The 18,702-nt window shown below is 41.6% G+C and overlaps 1 pseudogene; it reads left to right on the forward strand.

The window, feature by feature from the left end:
- The first annotated feature begins 16,900 nt into the window (after positions 1-16,900).
- Positions 16,901-17,031, forward strand: LOC142159700 (U2 spliceosomal RNA; annotated as a pseudogene).
- The last annotated feature ends 1,671 nt before the right edge of the window (positions 17,032-18,702 follow it).

Consider the following 18,702-nt stretch of genomic DNA (forward strand, 5'->3'; position numbering starts at 1 on the left):
TGAAGTAAACCATATTTATTAATATTGTTTTACCGTGCTATTGCGATCAGTACGCCACGTGTTATGATGCAATTGCACAATAAATAGCGCACATATACACTTGCACTTACACATTCACTTGTAAATAGTTCACCTTAAAATAGTTCTAACACAGTCATTTATGACAAAATGTAATAGAGTTTATAATTAAATTTAAATATAATAATGTTAAAAGCACTTTATTGAGATCTAAGGTCCAGGATACAGGAAACATGTTTGGTATCATTCTAATCCCCTGTTTATTCTCAGATATCCGTTTCAATTGGCTAAAACATCGCACCTTGAGTATGCGAGTTATGGATTATAGGGAATAAATGATCAGAATGGTATTGTGTGTGTAATGTAAATAGACCAGTTTGAACCAGCTTTCAGTGGGAAGATTAGTATGCAGCTGTTGGAGAGCTGACCCCCACCCTTGGAGGACATCATTTGAACTGACCTGAGAACTGTATTATACTGGACTGTCCTGAATTCTGAACCAATGGAAACATGCCATGACATCATCAGTAGTTTCTTTTCTATACTGAAACTGGATACTATCAAGCTGTTTTACTAGCTAAGACTCACTCTCTGATCCTGACTACATGTGACCATGACTGTATCCCTGGACCTGGGTGAAGCACTATAAGGAAAATGTAATGTATTCTGTATTTTTATACTTTCCTGCTTTATTGTAACATCTTTAATGCGTAATAATGGCTTGCTGTAAATCCTGCTATATTTTGCAATGAAATATCTTTGTGCTTTGAAACGACAACAATCGCATCGGACAATGTTTTATTGTCAAGCGATAAAATGACTTTAATAATTTGGGGACTCGCAAAGGCGCTACACTGGTCAAGGATTTGCAAAACCTACGGATTTCGGTTTACCAACAAAGGGTGGGATGTAATATACCGGTGAGAACGCAAATATTTGTATCCCTTTATATCATTTAGTGTTGCTAAATTGAATATCCGCTTTGTGTAATCTATGGGGTGCTAGTGAGAACTTAGGGACAAAAAAAGAAAAACTTTCATGTCATTTTTGTGATTTAAACGTGGTTTGTTTTCTTAGTGTACGCATATCCTTCCCTATATTTGCCGCATGTTTAAGCAGTTGTGTGGATAGATAGTCCTGTTGTATTTTATAGTGAAATGAATTGTTAAAACCTCTGAGAAGTTGTTACAACCATTTAGGAAAGTATTCTTCTGCGCAGAAAACAAAGGTGTATGTGAATTGTGAAGATAAAATTGGAGGATCCAGGTTACTGATGAAATAGACAGGATATAAAAATAACCTGAGGGACAAAGGTTCTGTTGAAAAATATCGGATATAAAGAGACGCTGGAGTATACGTGGTATGCTGTGAAACGAAAACGAGGGTTTTTCGTGGCAATCCCAAAAGTAATCGCCGAGTTTATTGATAGTTAGTATCTCTAAGTGGTGCGATTGGAACGCATGGTACAGCGTGAGACCATGATTGTGACTTGGGAGTAGCCGGAGGAAATACGCTGGCAAGACAGTTGTGAAAGTACTCAGCAGGTGTGCTGGAAAGGCAAGGTTTTGCGAAGTTGATATATTTGTTCTCCCACTTTTTGTGTTTGGGACCTCACTGGGTACGCTGACAATCGCTGAGAAGAAGGGAGTGGACGCAGCTTGTGTAATTCATCCACGGCCAATAAAAATCTCTAGCGGGAGTTTTGTGTTGCGAAGCGTTGGAAAATTCCGTTTCCACATGGATGCTAGACAAGCGTTTTCCCATCTTGAGTGGTAATATTTACCAAGAGGTACTGAGTAAAAGTCAGATAAAAAAAATAGCGTTTCCGAGCAAAGTATAAAGCCGAATAAAATAAAAATAAAAACTTATAAAAATAGCAAATGTAATTGATAACCTGTATTAAGTGTAACTATTCAGGTTTAAAGATGAGTAACTTAAATGTATATTTTCGTTTGTGTATGGTGTGTGATTGAATTTAGGAAAAAAACCTGCAATAGAAATTTTCAAACAGTCTGAAGAAACTTTTGTTTTTATTCCATTCATAAAGTGCAGCCAGGGAAAAGAAGTGTATAAAGGAAAATTGTTGTGTCCATGTAATGGCTTAGATTCTGAAATCCTAGAAGGAAAAATAAGGTCACATGTAGGTGCTATTCAGTAGGTGAGAGATATCCATTGTGTCAAGACAAATGTACGTGTACTGGATATTGTTATAATTGACGAAGGTACTAGAAAAAAATGACCCCTTTGTCTTCCTCACTTAGCCAGGTAGCTGAAGTTGAGGGATTGAGAATGGCATGTGAGATGACAGAGGGTAAATCAATTGATATACATTGGTTGTCAGTATTTACCAAGGAGAGGGGGCGACGTTGAGGCGACTGAGGAACTTTTATGACAATAGCAGGTACATGAGTAGAACACTCACATTACATGAAGGACTTGTGACAGTGCCACAGTTACCAACTGAAGTAGCTGTTATTTAAGTTAAAGCTTACACACATGACTGTACATAACTTTAACAACAGGGCGGACATAGCTGTCAAGTGGGCAGCAGGTTTTAACATGACAACCGACAAATGAATGTTTTGTTTTGTTTTTAAATTGTAAACACACATGAATTAGTTAATATATGAGATTTGTGTTACCTGAGAAAAAAGCTGTCTGGAAGGTGAAGGGATGTGTTCAGGAGTCCTCTGGACTCTGGAGAGATGGACAAGGTAGGCCTGTGACTCCCAGAGTGTATCTTTCAGGCCTAGCTGAAGCAGCACATGGTCTGACTCAGCTGGGTAAAGAAGGTATGTGCATGCTGGTAAGTGCATACTGGTATGCATCAAATGTTTCTTCTCAAGCTAGTAGGAAGGCAATGTTCTGCCTAACTTGTTTGAGAATACCAATAGAGCCATTACATACCCCTCCTACAGATGGACTTACTGCAGGCAAAACAAATCAACTTCATCCAATTGCCATCTTGCAGGATTTTCAAGTATGTACTGGTGTACTGATGAAATATATCTGGGTAAAGGTTTATTGAAATGTTTCTAATATTGCTGTGTCATATTCAAGATTTTTGCTAGTGGATATGGTAGCCCTAGAGTTATATAGAAGGGGTATTCATTCTTACTAGTAATAGCTTTTAGATATTGGGTATAATGTATGAGCAGTGATAGTACGTTCCATACTTTTCATCAGCCACAAACCAGTGGGAATATAGAGTAAACAGTACTAGCTAGAACGAATTGAATAGAATGATGGTTGAAACTAGACTGCAGTGGCTGGTAGCTTTAGCCAATAGTCCTCCCCACTATCAGAATCACTCCTGAGCCACCTCTTAAACCTGTTACCTTTGGAAATACTTTTGACTTTCCCTGAGTTGAGTTTATAATGGAGAGACTGTTCAAGAAAAGAAAAACAAATAGTGAGACAGCAAGAAATGCCGTTCAAAAGACTGTCTCCTGATACGTTATACTAAGTGTTATGAAGTTAGACTGGGAGAGTATGTTATGGACTGTAATTTCCTACACTCAAGTTGTTTGACAGGCAGGTACCAAGTGTTGACGACCAGCATCACATCCCTAGGAGTAGCAGAGAGACACTGCAGAGAAGTCAACAGCCGGAGAAGGTTCCAATTACACTCGTGAATCTGTTTCGGGAGACCCAAGATCGCAGTTAACAACACCTGAGCCAAGGACTTTTGTAAAGACTGTTATCCAGCATGGAGCAGCAGTTTTTCCTGTTTTTGCCTGTCCAGTGTTTCTCTCATCTCATTCTCTTTTCAGGACAGTCGATTATTTCAATTGTTAACAGGTGACGGGGGCTGGTTCAGGTAGTGATATTGAGGAGTTGGGGATGAAGGAGAAGTTGTTAGCACAATCGGTCCAGCCAATTACGCTATTCAATTCAGGGGTAAAAGGGAAATTTGCTAACCTTGGAGCTTGGAGTGTGAGGGGCTATTGTCTGAGGTATTGTGTCCGTAGTTTTTTTGACCCCATAGTTGAAGAGAGGTGCATCCAGCGATGCCAGTCTAGTAATAATTCGAACTTGAGCGGGCATCCTTGAGAATGATTATGATTCTTGGGTGGGTAAGGTTTTAGACAACACTGAGAGATGGGTGTGCTCTCGCGTGCCTCAGAGATTATATTAAGTAGGACTAGTTCTCTTTTCACTCAATATTTCTGAGGTACCCAAATTTTGGGGTGGGAGGTCAGTAGGGGAAAGGTAATACAGTTAGCTCCCTTAGTTTAGCTCCCAATATTCGGGAGTCCAATCACCATTTCAAGTACAAAGAAACTTGAGTCTTGGGAGACTGGGGAGAACGAACAGACAATAGCCCGCCCCACAAGTGTTGATGAAAAACCTGTGATATTATTAGAGTGTATTTACTAACACAGGTTGAAGGAGATCATAAATTACATTGTCGACACACATAGGATGATGTTATTGGTGAACATGTATTATTTAAATGTCATCTAAGCTATAAGACATGCTTCGGACAGATGAACATGTTAGGCACGAAGAACTGTATTATGATTATTATTATTATTAATTTTTACTTATAGGGCACCACTAGGTGTCCGTAGCGCCGTACAGGGACAAACAATTACAATACGAGGTGTGACGGCACGGTACAGTAAACAATAAGCACAGTAAGTCAGTAAGCTCAAAGCACATTTAGAGAGGGGGGATGGAAGACCCGCAAGCGACGGAGCCCAAGAGGAAGGGCGCGGATGACAGGGAGACCCCCAGAGGGGTGGGGGGAAAGGTAGCTGGAGAGCAGAGTTAGAAGTGTAGGAAACAGGAGGAGAGATGGCCCTGCTCAAAGGAGCGTACAATCTAAGGGGAGGGATAGACAGACAGAGACACAGAGGTGAGAGGGAGAGAAGGGGGAATGGAGGCAGATTCAGGGGAGGGGGAAGAAGGGGGAGAGGCAGAGGAAAAGGTAGGAAGTTAAGAGGGAGACTGGAAGGCTTTGAGAAAGAGTTGGGTTTTTAGAGCCCCTTTGAAACTGGACAGATTGGGGGATGTTCTGATGGAGAGAGGGAGCTTGTTCCAGTGGAGGGGGGCAGCTGTAGTAGAATATTCTATATTGTTGATACATATTCTATTGTACCTTGTATCCTTCCAGATAATGTATTACTTATGTGGGTGAAGGGCATACAAAAGGTTATCTCGGAGCTCCGAAGGTATATGTTCCATAGGAAAAGAAAATTATTTCTATGATTGGGACTCTCTTTTATGGTAACCTGACTGATATCCACAGACAGTGTGGTCATACGTAAAGGGGGACATACATTACAGAACAATGAAACGTAATACTGGGGGCAAGCACAACACACTGGCCCATAAGTAGCGGACCATCCTTAAAGGGTGGTTTTTGGAACAATATATATTTATCAAGAGGCTATTTTAGTGTTGCTTAACCCAGCTACACTTTATTATTATAAACAATAAATCTGAATTAATAAAAATTAATAATGCAACAAAAACAAACCTCACTTTACACTGCATTTTATTTTATATGTTCCTACTCCCTATAGTACTTTTTTTTCTGTACATACCTGTCTGATTATAATGGAATTTATCAAAATGCAAAAAGCCTGTTTGCTTTAAAAATCTGATGTTTTTGCAAGCAAAGGGATTGTTTTTGCTTCGCCCTATATACTAAAAGAGTTATTATTTGTTTTAGGATTAACCTAAAACAAATAATATGAGGGGTGGTACTGGGAAGAGCAATAGGTGTCAATCTGACACCCTGGCCTAAAGCTGGATTAAGGCTCTGGGGGGCCTGGGCTCTTTAGACAGGGGCCCCAATGATGTAACATGGTTATCATTTTAGACAATTTTTATACAATATACAGGCAATACTGTGTGCACTACTGTTAGGTGCATGCAGTTCTGCCTTCAGGAGCAGTACAGTGTAAAGCAAGAGATATCTATCAACTGTCCAAATCCTGACTAAGCGAGACAGTCACCCAAATTCGGGACTATTAGCAGACTGCCCTGCTCTCTCCTATCTTGTCACTTTGACCACTTGTGGCTGCTGGTGTCTTTAGAACAGCTGCTGCTTGTCTGGATCCTGGAATGTTGGAGGCCCTATTTGGAAAAAAAATGGGTACATGAAATTTAGAAAACTCCAACCAGGCCCAGTGTTAAATCAGTAGCACACAAGTTTTAGGCACAATTAGGCTTTCTTCCACCCCCAATATTAAAATAATAATATTCACATTTGCTAAATAGATCTATTTCCCTCCAACCAGCCCTGATATTACATAGTATTCCCATTTAATAAATAAACCTTTTTCCCTCCCTCCAAACAGCCCCAGCAATAAATTAAATAGCATTTACGTTTAATATAACCATTTCCCATAACTATCACTGGCATTAAATAATTCATATACGCAATCGCAATTTATAAATAGCCCTCCTCCCCAAAATCAGTCCTATATTCAATTAATAGATCCAAACCACCTCAGCATTAAATTAAAGGTTCTGTCACCTCACCTTAAATTAATAGGTCCCAATATTAAATTAAATAGCCGCACCAATAAATTAAACTGTCCTACCATCACCCCACAAATAAAATAGCACCCATTAAATAATTAGCCCCCACCTGCACTCCACTGTTAAATAGCCTACCTCTGACACTATATTAAGACCCCCCTTCCCTCACATATTATATTATATATATTATATTAACATACTGCCCCCTCACACATTATATTTATATACTGCCCACACGCACTATATTTATATACTGTCCACACACACACACACATTATATTTATATACTGCCCACACGCACTATATTTATATACTGTCCACACACACACACACTATATTTATATACTGTCCACACACACACACACACACACACACACACACACACACACACTATATTAATATGCTGCCCACACACACACACACATTATATATATATACTGCCCACACACACTATATTTATATACTGTCCACACACACTATATTAATATGCTGTCCACACACACACACACTATATTTATATACTGCCCACACACACATTATATTTATATACTGCCCACACATACACTATAATTACATACTACCCAAATACACACCATATTTATATGTTGCCCACACATACATTATATTTATATACTGCCCACACACACACACACACTATATTTATATGGTGCCCACACACACACACTAATACTAATAATATAGCCATTTTTAGTCAAATACAACATGATACCGTTGCCTCGCCCAACGTATTCACCCAATCTTGCCTTGCCCGACTTTTTTTTTATTTCTTCGGATGAAAAAAGACCATAACGAAAATATTTTGCTGATGTAGAAGAGGTGAAACAAAAAAGGCAAAAGTACTAAAAGGCATCAACGATGATGAGTTTAAAAAATGTTTTGAGCAATGTAAAAAACGTTTGGACAAATGTATTGATTCAAGTGGAGAGTACTTTGCAGGTGACTGAAGTTTTAAAATGTACAAAAATACTATTTTTTATAAACTGATTCTGGTTTCTTTTGAGTACCCCCTCCTATAGTTATATGCTGCCCACACACCCACCATATTTATTTGCATATTTATTTACAAATATTTGATAGCTTATTTGTACACTGAAATTTACAAATGCTGGGAGGAATTAAATACAAAGGCCACACATTTTAGCACAGATATTTGTGTGCTACATGAAAAAACAATCAGTATTTAACTTATGTGCAAAACAGAAAACTAATTTGCACCCCTTGCATTGTAACATGTTTTTTTGTCCAGGAGACTTAAATAAGAAACTTCTTAATTTAATTTCCTTAATGAAATTTATTGGACTGCCAAACTATATAAAGCTAGTTCCTATACACTAACTTTATTCCCATTGAGCATTTGCTGAATTGGACTGATCCACATGAGCCACTGTCCCTACCTGACCAATCACATGAGGGAGCTGCTCTTGCCTCACTCTGATATACAACTGACATAAACCTGGTGCATATGCTACTTGTGCAAAGCTGGATGCTTATTGAGATGAATCCGACTCAGAATATGGGTATAAATGCGATATTTATATTGCGTCTTTATAGAACTTTTTTAAGTGCATATGCTGTGTGCATATGCGTCCATCTCGGCATTAGACCCTTGGTCTCCATGGGCCTGATTCATTAAGGATCTTAACTTAAGAAACTTCTTATTTAGGTCTCCTGGACAAAACCATGTTACAATGCAAGGGGTGCAAATTAGTTTTCTATTTTGCACATAAGTTAAATACTGACTGTTTTTTCATGTAGCACACATATATCAACTTTAAATTTCAGTGTACAAATAAGCTATTAAGTATTTGTGTGCTACATGAAAAAACAGTCAGTATTTAACTTATGTGCAAAACAGAATACTAATTTGCACCCCTTGCATTGTAACATGGTTTTGTCCAGGAGACTTATAAGAAGTTTCTTAAGTTAAGATTATATTATTAGAATTTATTTATATAGCGCCACTAATTCTGCAGCTCTATACAGAGAACTCACTCACATCAGTCCCTGCCCCAGTGGGGCTTACAGTCTAAATTCCTAGACACACACACACACACACACACACACACACACGGGTCAATTTTATAGCAGCCAATTAACCTAAGATCATTAATGAATCAGGCCCCAGTTTTTGACTGCATACTACAACTGTTTGAATTTGGCTTTGAGACATATGTGATTATTTACTTATTTACTTACAAATTGTAAGCCTCCAATTGCTAATTATAGGATTTATAGTAAATATCAATGGGTGTGGGTAAAACTGCTATATGTATATGCTTCTAAGAAGGTGATAGAGATAAGGAATTTATTTAAAAGATTAAGGTAGTACATGAAATTAAAAGTTCAGTAATTAGCACAAAGAGCTCTAGAAGACAATTGCTTTTTTCATGTATTTAATGACACGCATTTATTTTTATGGGCAGGTTCACCTTAAATTGCTCATAATATAATAAAGATAGTAAGCTAATACAAAATTATGACTCATGTCAAAGATTTGGCTAGATAAAAATACATGCAGCTCATGCACCTGTTAATCACACCATGTAGAAATTCATTTTAGCTTAAATAACCTTTAAAACTCAAGCTAAAGGTTATACACCAAAATACTCTGGAGAAATTAAAGTCATGTTAAAATTTTGTAATATGTAACATATTTTTTAATAAAATATCTTTCCCAGATTGAAGACTTTTTCTGTCCTATCGTTCACACCCTCCTTTCCACAGCCATTTTAATCTAACACATTCTGCCACTTGGTAAAGCTTTAAGTGAAGTGTCCTTGTTGTGTGGGGAAGGAGGGATGCCAGTTTGGGAAATGTAAACACGAGAGGCACTCAAGAAAAAAAAAACCAGTAACATAATATTTATTTTATTACCTAAAACAAAAAGCAGATTCAAAACCCTATAGCTCCCAATAAAAGTACAAGTATATGTTGCTGACATCAGTTACATTCCTCAAAACTTGTGGGTGGATAAAACCATTACATAGCTAAATGTGGCCCAGAAATTAAATAAAAATATTGTTTTATTATTCCATAGTAAAATATAAAATAGCATAACACCCAAGCTTTCTGTTGTTAACAGGACAGACCAGGGTTTTGAAGACCTTGAATGGTATAGCCAATGTAAATTTGGAGTGATTGGACAGAATAGTGGAATGGCTTCGATGGATCAGAGCAGAGCCAATTTTGTATTTTGAAATGCTGGGAGGAATTAAATACAAAGGCCACACATTTTAGCACAGATAGTACGAGTGGCCCAGTTTGTGTCACCACCAGAGAATGCATGACCAAATTACAGAGAACTAGCACTAGACCACCCTTTAATCCCATCCTATCCTTTCATGCACCAGAAAAAAATTATAGGGGTTAGCCTGCAAACCAAGCAAGGTCCCCATAAATGCATCCTCTCCACTTGTTAAATTTTAATAACTCTTCCTAGAAAACAAATTAAATTTTTGCATGTGAATACAATATGAGCGTGCCCAGTTGCATTTAGTTTTCAGTGCACCCTTGCAGACGTGATTATCTTAGTTGGTTGTAACGGAGGTAAACGATAGGAGGAAATCATTTCATATAGCTATTCAGTGGTCACTGAATGGAGAAAGGAAGTTTCGAACACAGCTCCAGCATGAAGCGGGATTTACCAAAGTGCTGACAGTCTCCCCATAATTGGGATTGTTCCACCAGAAACAGTATAGTTGTTAGACATTGCTGCTGCTCTCCTACCTGTTCTTACAGTGTTGTTACCTGCCACTTCTGCTTTAGCTCAGTGGCTGCTTGTCTGGATCCTGGAATGTTGTGGCAACTAGTGCTATTCACCAGACAGGAGTCTGCCTTCCACAGCATTCTACAGAGGCAGTAATCCTGTCATGAAAACTCCACTGGAGATGTGGGAAGGTGGAAGAAAGACAAAGCTGAGAGGGAGGAATGGATCAGAGGGCTTAGGTGTTGGCTGATCTTACAATGATGTGACTAGTTCATTGGAAGGGGTTATTGGAGAAAGTGCAGCATTGTCTGGGCTGCCTAGCCCAACCTCTCTCCAATTATTAAAAATAAGGAAAAAAGTCTTCAATTATTCTAGGGCCTTGATTTTGCCATGCCTCCGTCTAGCCTTACTAAGGCTGGCCCAGGCAGTCCAATATAGAACAGACATGAGGGACATATGAAGCCCTATCCCAGTTGCCCAACCAGTCCCTGATTTCCCTTACTTGGTTAATTGGAAACATAGATTAAATATCATGGATTTCAAGAAAGGGGCTTGTGCATCAAAAAAGCTGACCCAAGATTCTTCCGGTCCATAGCCCTTGCAATCAACTACGTAAAACAATTTTGCAGGCAATATTTGTTTTACTTTAAACAACTGTTGATTATCAGTTATGAGGTGTTTTGGTGTAGATGAAAGTCTGTAGATGTTCTCTGCAGCTGCGGTGTGTGTATACCCCACACATGAGCAGGATAAATCAGAGATAACACATAGGCTTCCACACCAGTCTTGCAGACACCAATAAATTGGGACTTGTTTCTTCAGTTTTCATTTTCACTTTCAATTCCTTCTATATTTATTTCAATTCCTTGGAATCCTTGTAAATCAATATCGTTCATAATCTGCAATATCCCTCAGTGTTACCCCCAGATCTTATCCTGGCAACTTATTGTTAATTCTCACCTTACCCATTGTTTTAAATCCACACACCATTCACTTTTCTATACGGTGCACAACAAACACTTTTGTTGAACTTAGAGCGCTAAGTGTACTACCCGTTTTACTAATGTCAATATAGGAGTGTGGTTAACTGCTATTCACATAGTTGCTCGTACAATGCCATCTCTTGCACTGCCTGATCTGCATCTACCACATTTTGCCATATACAGAGCCTACTTAAAACTGCATTGAATTTGTTTCAAATCATACAAAAGTAAACACATGGGGCCTGAGTCATTAAGGTAAGTAAGGCAAAAAAAAAAAAGAAGTATATGTTCTCAGGGACAAACCATGTTACAATGCAAGGGGTGCAAATGAGTGTATTATTTTGCACATATGTTAATTATTGGCTGTTTTTTCGTGTTGCACACAAATGCTTGATAGCTTTATTTTTACATTGAAATTTAAAGTTGATCTACAACATGCCCTTCCCCAACTATAAATCTGTCCCCACATTTTAAATTTACCATTCCCTCCAATGCAACATGGTTTTCCCAAGGTGCAAAGTTACTCCTTTTTTATGGTTTGCTCTCCTTAATGACTTAGGCCCATGAAATACATAATGGTAAGCTGATTCATATAATTACAATTAATGCATAGTAAAATGCTTTTTATAGAATTTTCTTTTATGTGGCTTATCAGGACAATCACATTGGAGGCTTCAGCAATAGTCATGTGTCTGTCCCATCTGCTTTGGTACCGTGCCTTCATCACCTTTATTCTTGATGAAAACTCTCCCTTCATTCCTCACTAAAATCACCAAGATTATCCAGATATTTGTGCAAGTGGATATGGAGAAAGTGTACGTTTATGATCAAATTAGTACCCAAATTTTTACGTTTGGGAGCATGTTTTCCGCCAGTTCCTAATAATTAATTGTCTGCATTGTGGTTACCCAAGAAGTTCTTGACAACTGCATCAGGCAGAAGCTTCAACACCTGTCAATACAGGTGTTACAATGCAACGTTATCTTTGTGGCATAGAGTAAGAGGGTGTCGGGCAGCACGGTGGCTAAGTAGTTAGCACTTCTGCCCCACAGCAGTGGGGTCATGAGTTCAATTCCTGACCATGACCTGTGTGGAGTTTGTATGTTCTCCCCGTGTTTGCGTTGGTTTCCTCTGGGTGCTCCGGTTTCCTCCCACACTCCAAAAACATTCTAGTAGGTTAATTGGCTGCTATCAAATTGACCCTAATCTCTCTCTGTCAGTGTGTGTGTGTGTGTGTTAGGAAATTTAGACTGTAAGCTCCAATGGGGCAGGGACTGATGTAAATGAGTTCTCTGTACAGCTCTGCGGAATTAGTGGCGCTATATAAATAATTGATGATGATGATGTAGGGACATCCTCCAACTCCAGGGGGAGCTCTCGCATGATTCTAATCTGTCATTTATATTTTCATACATGTTCCTGGTTTGTGATATGACCTATGCTAGTTCTAAGCTAGTAATTAATTAGCAGCCTCCTGAGGCTGATTGTCAGCCCTGTCCTCCTCCTTTCTGATTTGTCCATCAAAGTATTTAAGGCATCTGGGCCTCACTGCCTTAAATACTCTAGTTTCTCGCTTCTCTGCCTTTTGGCTAATATTAAGTGAGTACCTGTCCAAGTAGGGGCTTCTGCCCATCCTGAAAGGGCATGGGAAGAGGCCAGTAGCTTGAAAGCCTGGGATAGTGCCCCTGGAGTAGTGACCCAGGGGTGCCTGAACTCACCTGGGGAGTGGTGACCCTCACTTGATTAAGCACTTTGCACGAACCCCACTTTCAGCTACGCACTCTTCCTTGCCCTGGCCTTTTGGCTAGGCAGGAATAATTTTTAACATCTTGGCCGAAAGGCTGGGGCCATTTTGCACGGCACTAATTTATTTATTTTTCTCACTGTTTGTCACTTCACCTTTTTATATACATTTTTTTTCACGGATTGGAGGAAGTGCTGGAGCCTTTATGGGTCCTGATCCCCGAGAATCTAGGGGGGGGGGTTTGGTCCTAGTGGCTCCCACCCCCCCTGAACCATCTGAGGTCTCCTCTTTCGAGGGGAGGCATAAGTACCAAGGGGGAAGCTTCAGCGGAACCCTTGGTTAAAGGGACCCCCCTAGCCTTGCAGCAAAGTGGGTCTGAAGACCCTTACCCCTAAGGGTCCTTATGGATCTAGAGGTTGGGGATAGAGGGACCCATCCTCTTTGGAGGAGGGTCTGAATGGTACCTTAGAGCACGTTTTTTAAGTTACTCACTTAAAGTGTGTTCCTGGATTGACTTTGTGTTTACCTCGAGAGCAGTAAGACAGAACAGGCATGCCATGGTTCCCTGCTTCTTCTTGGACCACAGGGCCATTCTCTTCGAGGGGGTTCTGGGCTAAGGTTTTCCTCTTGGCCCGGGCTCCTGGAAATTGAACTGTGCTCTGCTGGAAAGAGAAGAGATATTGGAGGAGCTGAGGGATGCTCATGTCACTTGGAAAAATGATAAATGTTACTTTGATTGTATGTCTAACTGGTGGGAGTATGTCAAGGGCAAGTTTCGCAGTTTCTTTCAGGCTAAGGGAAAACAACAGGCGTGTGAGAGAAAGAAACTTCAGGAGACTTCCGCATCAGCTGCAGTCCCTGCTGGATCTCCAACTTTGCGGCTGGGACGTGAAGGATGATCTGGCGGAGGTCAAGGGGGGCCTGAAAAGGCACTTTGAGGAAGAGTCCAGACGCATCATCTTCTGTTCCAAGGTGGAGAACCTGGAGAAGGGTAAAAAATGTAACTCTTTCTTTTTCAGAAAACTTCACTCCGGCCACACTCCCCTGACTGAGCTGCGGGACGAGATCGGCACCCCCAGGAAGGGGAAAGAGGGCGGCATGGGAGTCGTCACACACTAATACAGCAACCTCTACTCCGCTAAGACAACAGATGCGGCTGAATCGCTCCTGTCAGGTATCACTAACACTATTGACCATACAGGTAGAGAAGCCATGGACGCCCCCCTGACATTGGGGGAGCTGCACTCTGCCGCTAAATCCTTAAGGCTGGGTAGAACCCTGGGCAGTGATGGTATCCCAGCGGAGCTCTATGTAGTGCTTTGGGACCTCATTGGCCCGAACCTGCTAGAGCTGTACGAGGAGATGGTGGTGGAGGGCAGAATGCCTCTTACTCTGAGAGAGGGACTGATCACGATTCTGTATAAGCGCAAGGGGGAGAGGTGCGACCTTAAAAATTGGAGGTCCATCTCTCTCCTGAACGTGGACTACAAGATCCTGGCCAAGGTACTAGCCAACAGGCTAAAGATTGTCATTGGGCAGATTCTTCATCCAGATCAGACTTGTGGCATTCCTGGTCTCAAGATTGCAGACAGCCTTGCGCTGTTCAGGGACACAGTACACTACATCAAAGATTGCCATGCACACGTGGCCCTGGTCAGTCTTGATCAGGACAATGCCTTTGATCGTGTTTCTCATGATTTTATGCATAAGGTTTTGTGCAGGTTTGGATTTGGTGATATGTTTTGTTCTTATGTTAACCTGATGTACCTTGATATTTACAGCTCAGTGTTGGTAAACAGCTGGAAGACTGACCCCTTTTCAGTCCTGTCTGGTATCAGACAAGCCTGTCCTCTTTCACCTCTTCTTTCTGTTTTTTGTATAGAGCTCTTCGTGATGTGCATCAGGCGGAATCCAGAGATAAGAGGCATCACACCGGGTTCAGACCGTCTAGAGGCCCAGGGGTAGATTTACTAAGCTGCGGGTTTGAAAAAGTGGGGATGTTGCCTATAGCAACCAATCAGATTCTGGCTTTCATTTATTTAGTACCTTTTACAAAATAACAGCTACAATCTGATTGGTTGCTATAGGCAACATCCCCACTTTTTAAAACCCGCAGCTTAGTAAATCTAGCCCCAAGTGTTCGCTCTAAATGGAAGAAGTCACTGTCTTCTGCGCTGATCAGCGCTCCGTGTCTGCATTCGTCCAGATCTGCGAGAACTTTGGCCGAGCTTCAGGGGCAAAGGTCAACTGCGGGAAGTCAGAAGGGATACTGTTCGGACAGTGGCACCTGTCATCCCCCGCTGCATTCCACTTCACAATCAATTCGGACTTTATCAAGATCCTTGGAGTTTAGTTTGGTGAAGAGGAGGCAGCCCTGAAGTGTTAGGAAGAGAGACTGGCGACAGTCAGACAGAAGACTGGTCTGTGGAGCCTCAGAGATCTTACCATCGAAGGGAAAGCACTGGTGCTGCGCAACGAGATCCTTCCCATTCTGCAGTACACGGCCCAAGCTTGGCCACCTCCTGCTGCCGTCTGCTAGACCATCACAAGGACAGTCTTCCACTTCATCTGGGTCTCCAAAATGGACAAAGTGAAGCAGGTGTTTATGTACAAGAAGCCCCTCAAAGGTGGGAAAGTGATCTCCGATATCCCCACCATGCTGTGGGCCTTCTTTGTTTGTAACTGCATCCGCAGGACCCTCACAGAAAAGAACATTTGCTCTGCTGGGGAGTCCATGTCTCGCTTCTTCCTCCTGCCTCTTTGAAGGACCCTTGGTTGGGACAAGTGGGGCAGCTCCTTCCTTTACAACTGGACTACACCTTGGTTTTACCTGGATGTTGGACAATTTGTGAGGGAGCACCATCTGGAGGTCCTTAAACCAGACTTGTGGAAGCCAAAAACTATCCACAAGCTCATCAGTGTGAAAAACATTATGGAGTCTGTTCCAGGGCTCCCTGGTGCTACAGCCAAACACGTGTGGGAGAATGTGGCCTCTAAGAGGCTGACTAATAGACATAAGGACATTGCAGGGATGGCTGTCCAGGGGGGTCTGCCTCTCAGGACATTCATGCACTCCTGGGAACCTGTGCAGATATGTTCACTGCCCCTTTTGTATCACCAGAAGGGAAACAGCTCAGCATATCTTTTGGGACTGCCCAACTGCACAGGCACTGTTGGATGTCTTGGAACATGAACTTAAGGACAGTGTGCCCAGGACTTGCCTTTCATACCATTCGGTATTTTATGGCTTATTTCCTGGGACCCACACCATTGGTGCAATCCAGGAGGCCTGGCACCTTATGAACTGTTTTAAGGACGCTATGTGGCTTGCCAGGAATCGCCTCATCTTGAAGTGGGAGAAGATGACCATCCAGGACTGTCGCAGGCTGATCCACAGCCTGCTAAGAGACTATAACACCCTTGACAGTCCGGAGGAAGAGGACGACGATTGATTGTTATTGGTTGTTGTCCCCCTCTTCTCCTTCTTCTCCTTCTTCCCATTGTGTGTTTTTATCATTTAAATCATTGGTTTCTGTCTCCCCTCCCTTACCCCCTCCAACCCACCCCCCTATCACAGTTTGAAGTATTATTGATTGTCATGCCTTATTTATGCACCCTTCCCCTTTTGTGTCTGTCCTCAATAAAAATTTGGGCTCGTGACTTCCCCAGCCTACCCCTCTCACCTACCTCCCCCTCACATCCACTGTTTTTTCTTGAAATGTTATATTGTTTAAGTTTGAATGGTTAGTGCAGTACTTGATGTATAGTGTAGGATGTTATATCTTGTACTTTATGCCTTGTATTGTACTAAAATGTATGCTTGATTATGTTTTATGGTGTACTGTGTACACTTGAATGTAATGTATCGTATGTGATTTTTGTACTGTTTGCAAAATAAAGCTACTTTTTCAATCAAAAATTAGTGTAGGTACGATCGCTACTCAGCCTTTTGGCTAAGATCAAGTGCAATATCTGTTCTTATCAGGCCCAACACCCATTGGTCATAATCCTGATTCATGGCTTTTCCAAAGCATGATCTAACACTGGTAAGGGTTCAAACTGCTAAAGGTGGTCTGCACCGTGATTGTTACTCTGGCCAGAAGAAGGAAGACGACGAGGAAGATCAACTTTGGGAATAGAGCTTCTCGGCCTTTTGGCTAAGATCAAGTGTAGTTCCTGTCCTAGAAGGGGTGTGGATCGCCCTGGAAGGGATGGGGCTCCTTGGTCTGATGCCAGAAGGCCGGTGGTGACTTGGCGGCTCGAGGTTGTCTGTGCCTCCGGGGAACAGGGCCCAGAGGTGACCTGAAAATGCCCGGGTGGTGGTGGTCCCACTATTACTAGCACAGAGTAAGGCACAGAGCACAATACACTGAGAGCGAACCCTGCACCACTTTTTAGTTTCTTGGTCCTGGCCTTATGGCTGGGCCAGAAATTTTTTTACACCCTCCGGCCATCAGGCTGGGGCTTATGGGCACTTTTTTATTTTTTGATACTATGGCACTTATATGCAGCACAGCACTTATTTTGTACGGATTTCATTTTTTAGTTGATTCTCGTTTGCACGTTTTGGGTTTGGGTTTTACCCTAAGGGGAGCCCCTCTTCCTCAGTTGTCTGAGACTCTCTCCTTATGGGGAGAGTTGAAGAGCCAGTCCCCTGGGGAAAGCTTCGGCCGACCTCGGGGTAAAGGGGACTGCCCGAGCCTTGCGGCGGAGGCAGTCCTGAAGACCCTTGCCCTCTAAGGGGCCTTATGGCTCAGAGGGTCGGGGAGTAAAGGGGCACCCCCTAGCTTCGGCAAAAGCGTGCCCGAAGAATCTCTTTCCTCCAAAGAGGCCTTTTGGCTTTGGGGGAGAGGGAGAAATGGGGCCCTTTCCTTTTTGGGAAGGGTCTAAGTCCCAAGCCCTCAGCACTGTTTTTCACGGCACTGGGTGATTAGGCTTCAATAAAAAAAAAACTGTTCTTTAAACTGGACATATTTATTGTTGTGCTCAGTGCCTCCTCTGTATTATTCTTCTAATGCGCAGGGTATTCCTCGTGTACAAGCTCTTTTAAATCCGGGATCTCATCCGGTGGGTCATGTTTTAATTTAAGTACGGTCTTCTCAACTACATCTATGTATTGGTTTAAATCTCTGTTCAATGCAGCGTATTCCAACATGACAAATTCCATGCTGCCCACATGTTCCGTGTCACAGTCTGTCTGAAGCAGATCTAATGCCACTCCAGTTGTAATATCCATTCCTGTGTCTATATAAGTTTGGCTGTTCTTCAGGGATGAGAGAGAGGTGAAGGAGATAAAAGATGCAGCACGAGCAGACATGGTTTAATAATGTAGTGTTCATTGACAGCACTGTTGGGCTTAAGGCAGCTAAGCTATTGGTAGCTTGTTTTGTGGGGGCCTAAACAAACCAAGCACTTCAGCCATAAAAGTGGCACTGCTTGTCGCTGGAGTGTTTACTTTGTTAAACTATATATGTCCTTTTCAATATCTTACATAAGGGTGGGTGGGAGGGTGGGAGGGCCCAAGGACAATTCCATCTTGCACCAATTTTCTTTTCTGCCACTGCTGTGTGGCAATGTTTCCTAGATGTATTATGAACTGTCGTGTGTTTTTGTCATTGTTCTGTGGCTTAGCATCCAGCCAGGTCGCTGCAGTCTTTATCCGAAAGTGGATGAATATAATATTGTAACCTGTGAGGTGGTCCAAATTGACTGGAAATTAGTGTTACTGAGGTTAA

Source organism: Mixophyes fleayi, chromosome 5 (genome assembly GCF_038048845.1).
Source record: "Mixophyes fleayi isolate aMixFle1 chromosome 5, aMixFle1.hap1, whole genome shotgun sequence".
NCBI lineage: Eukaryota > Metazoa > Chordata > Amphibia > Anura > Limnodynastidae > Mixophyes > Mixophyes fleayi.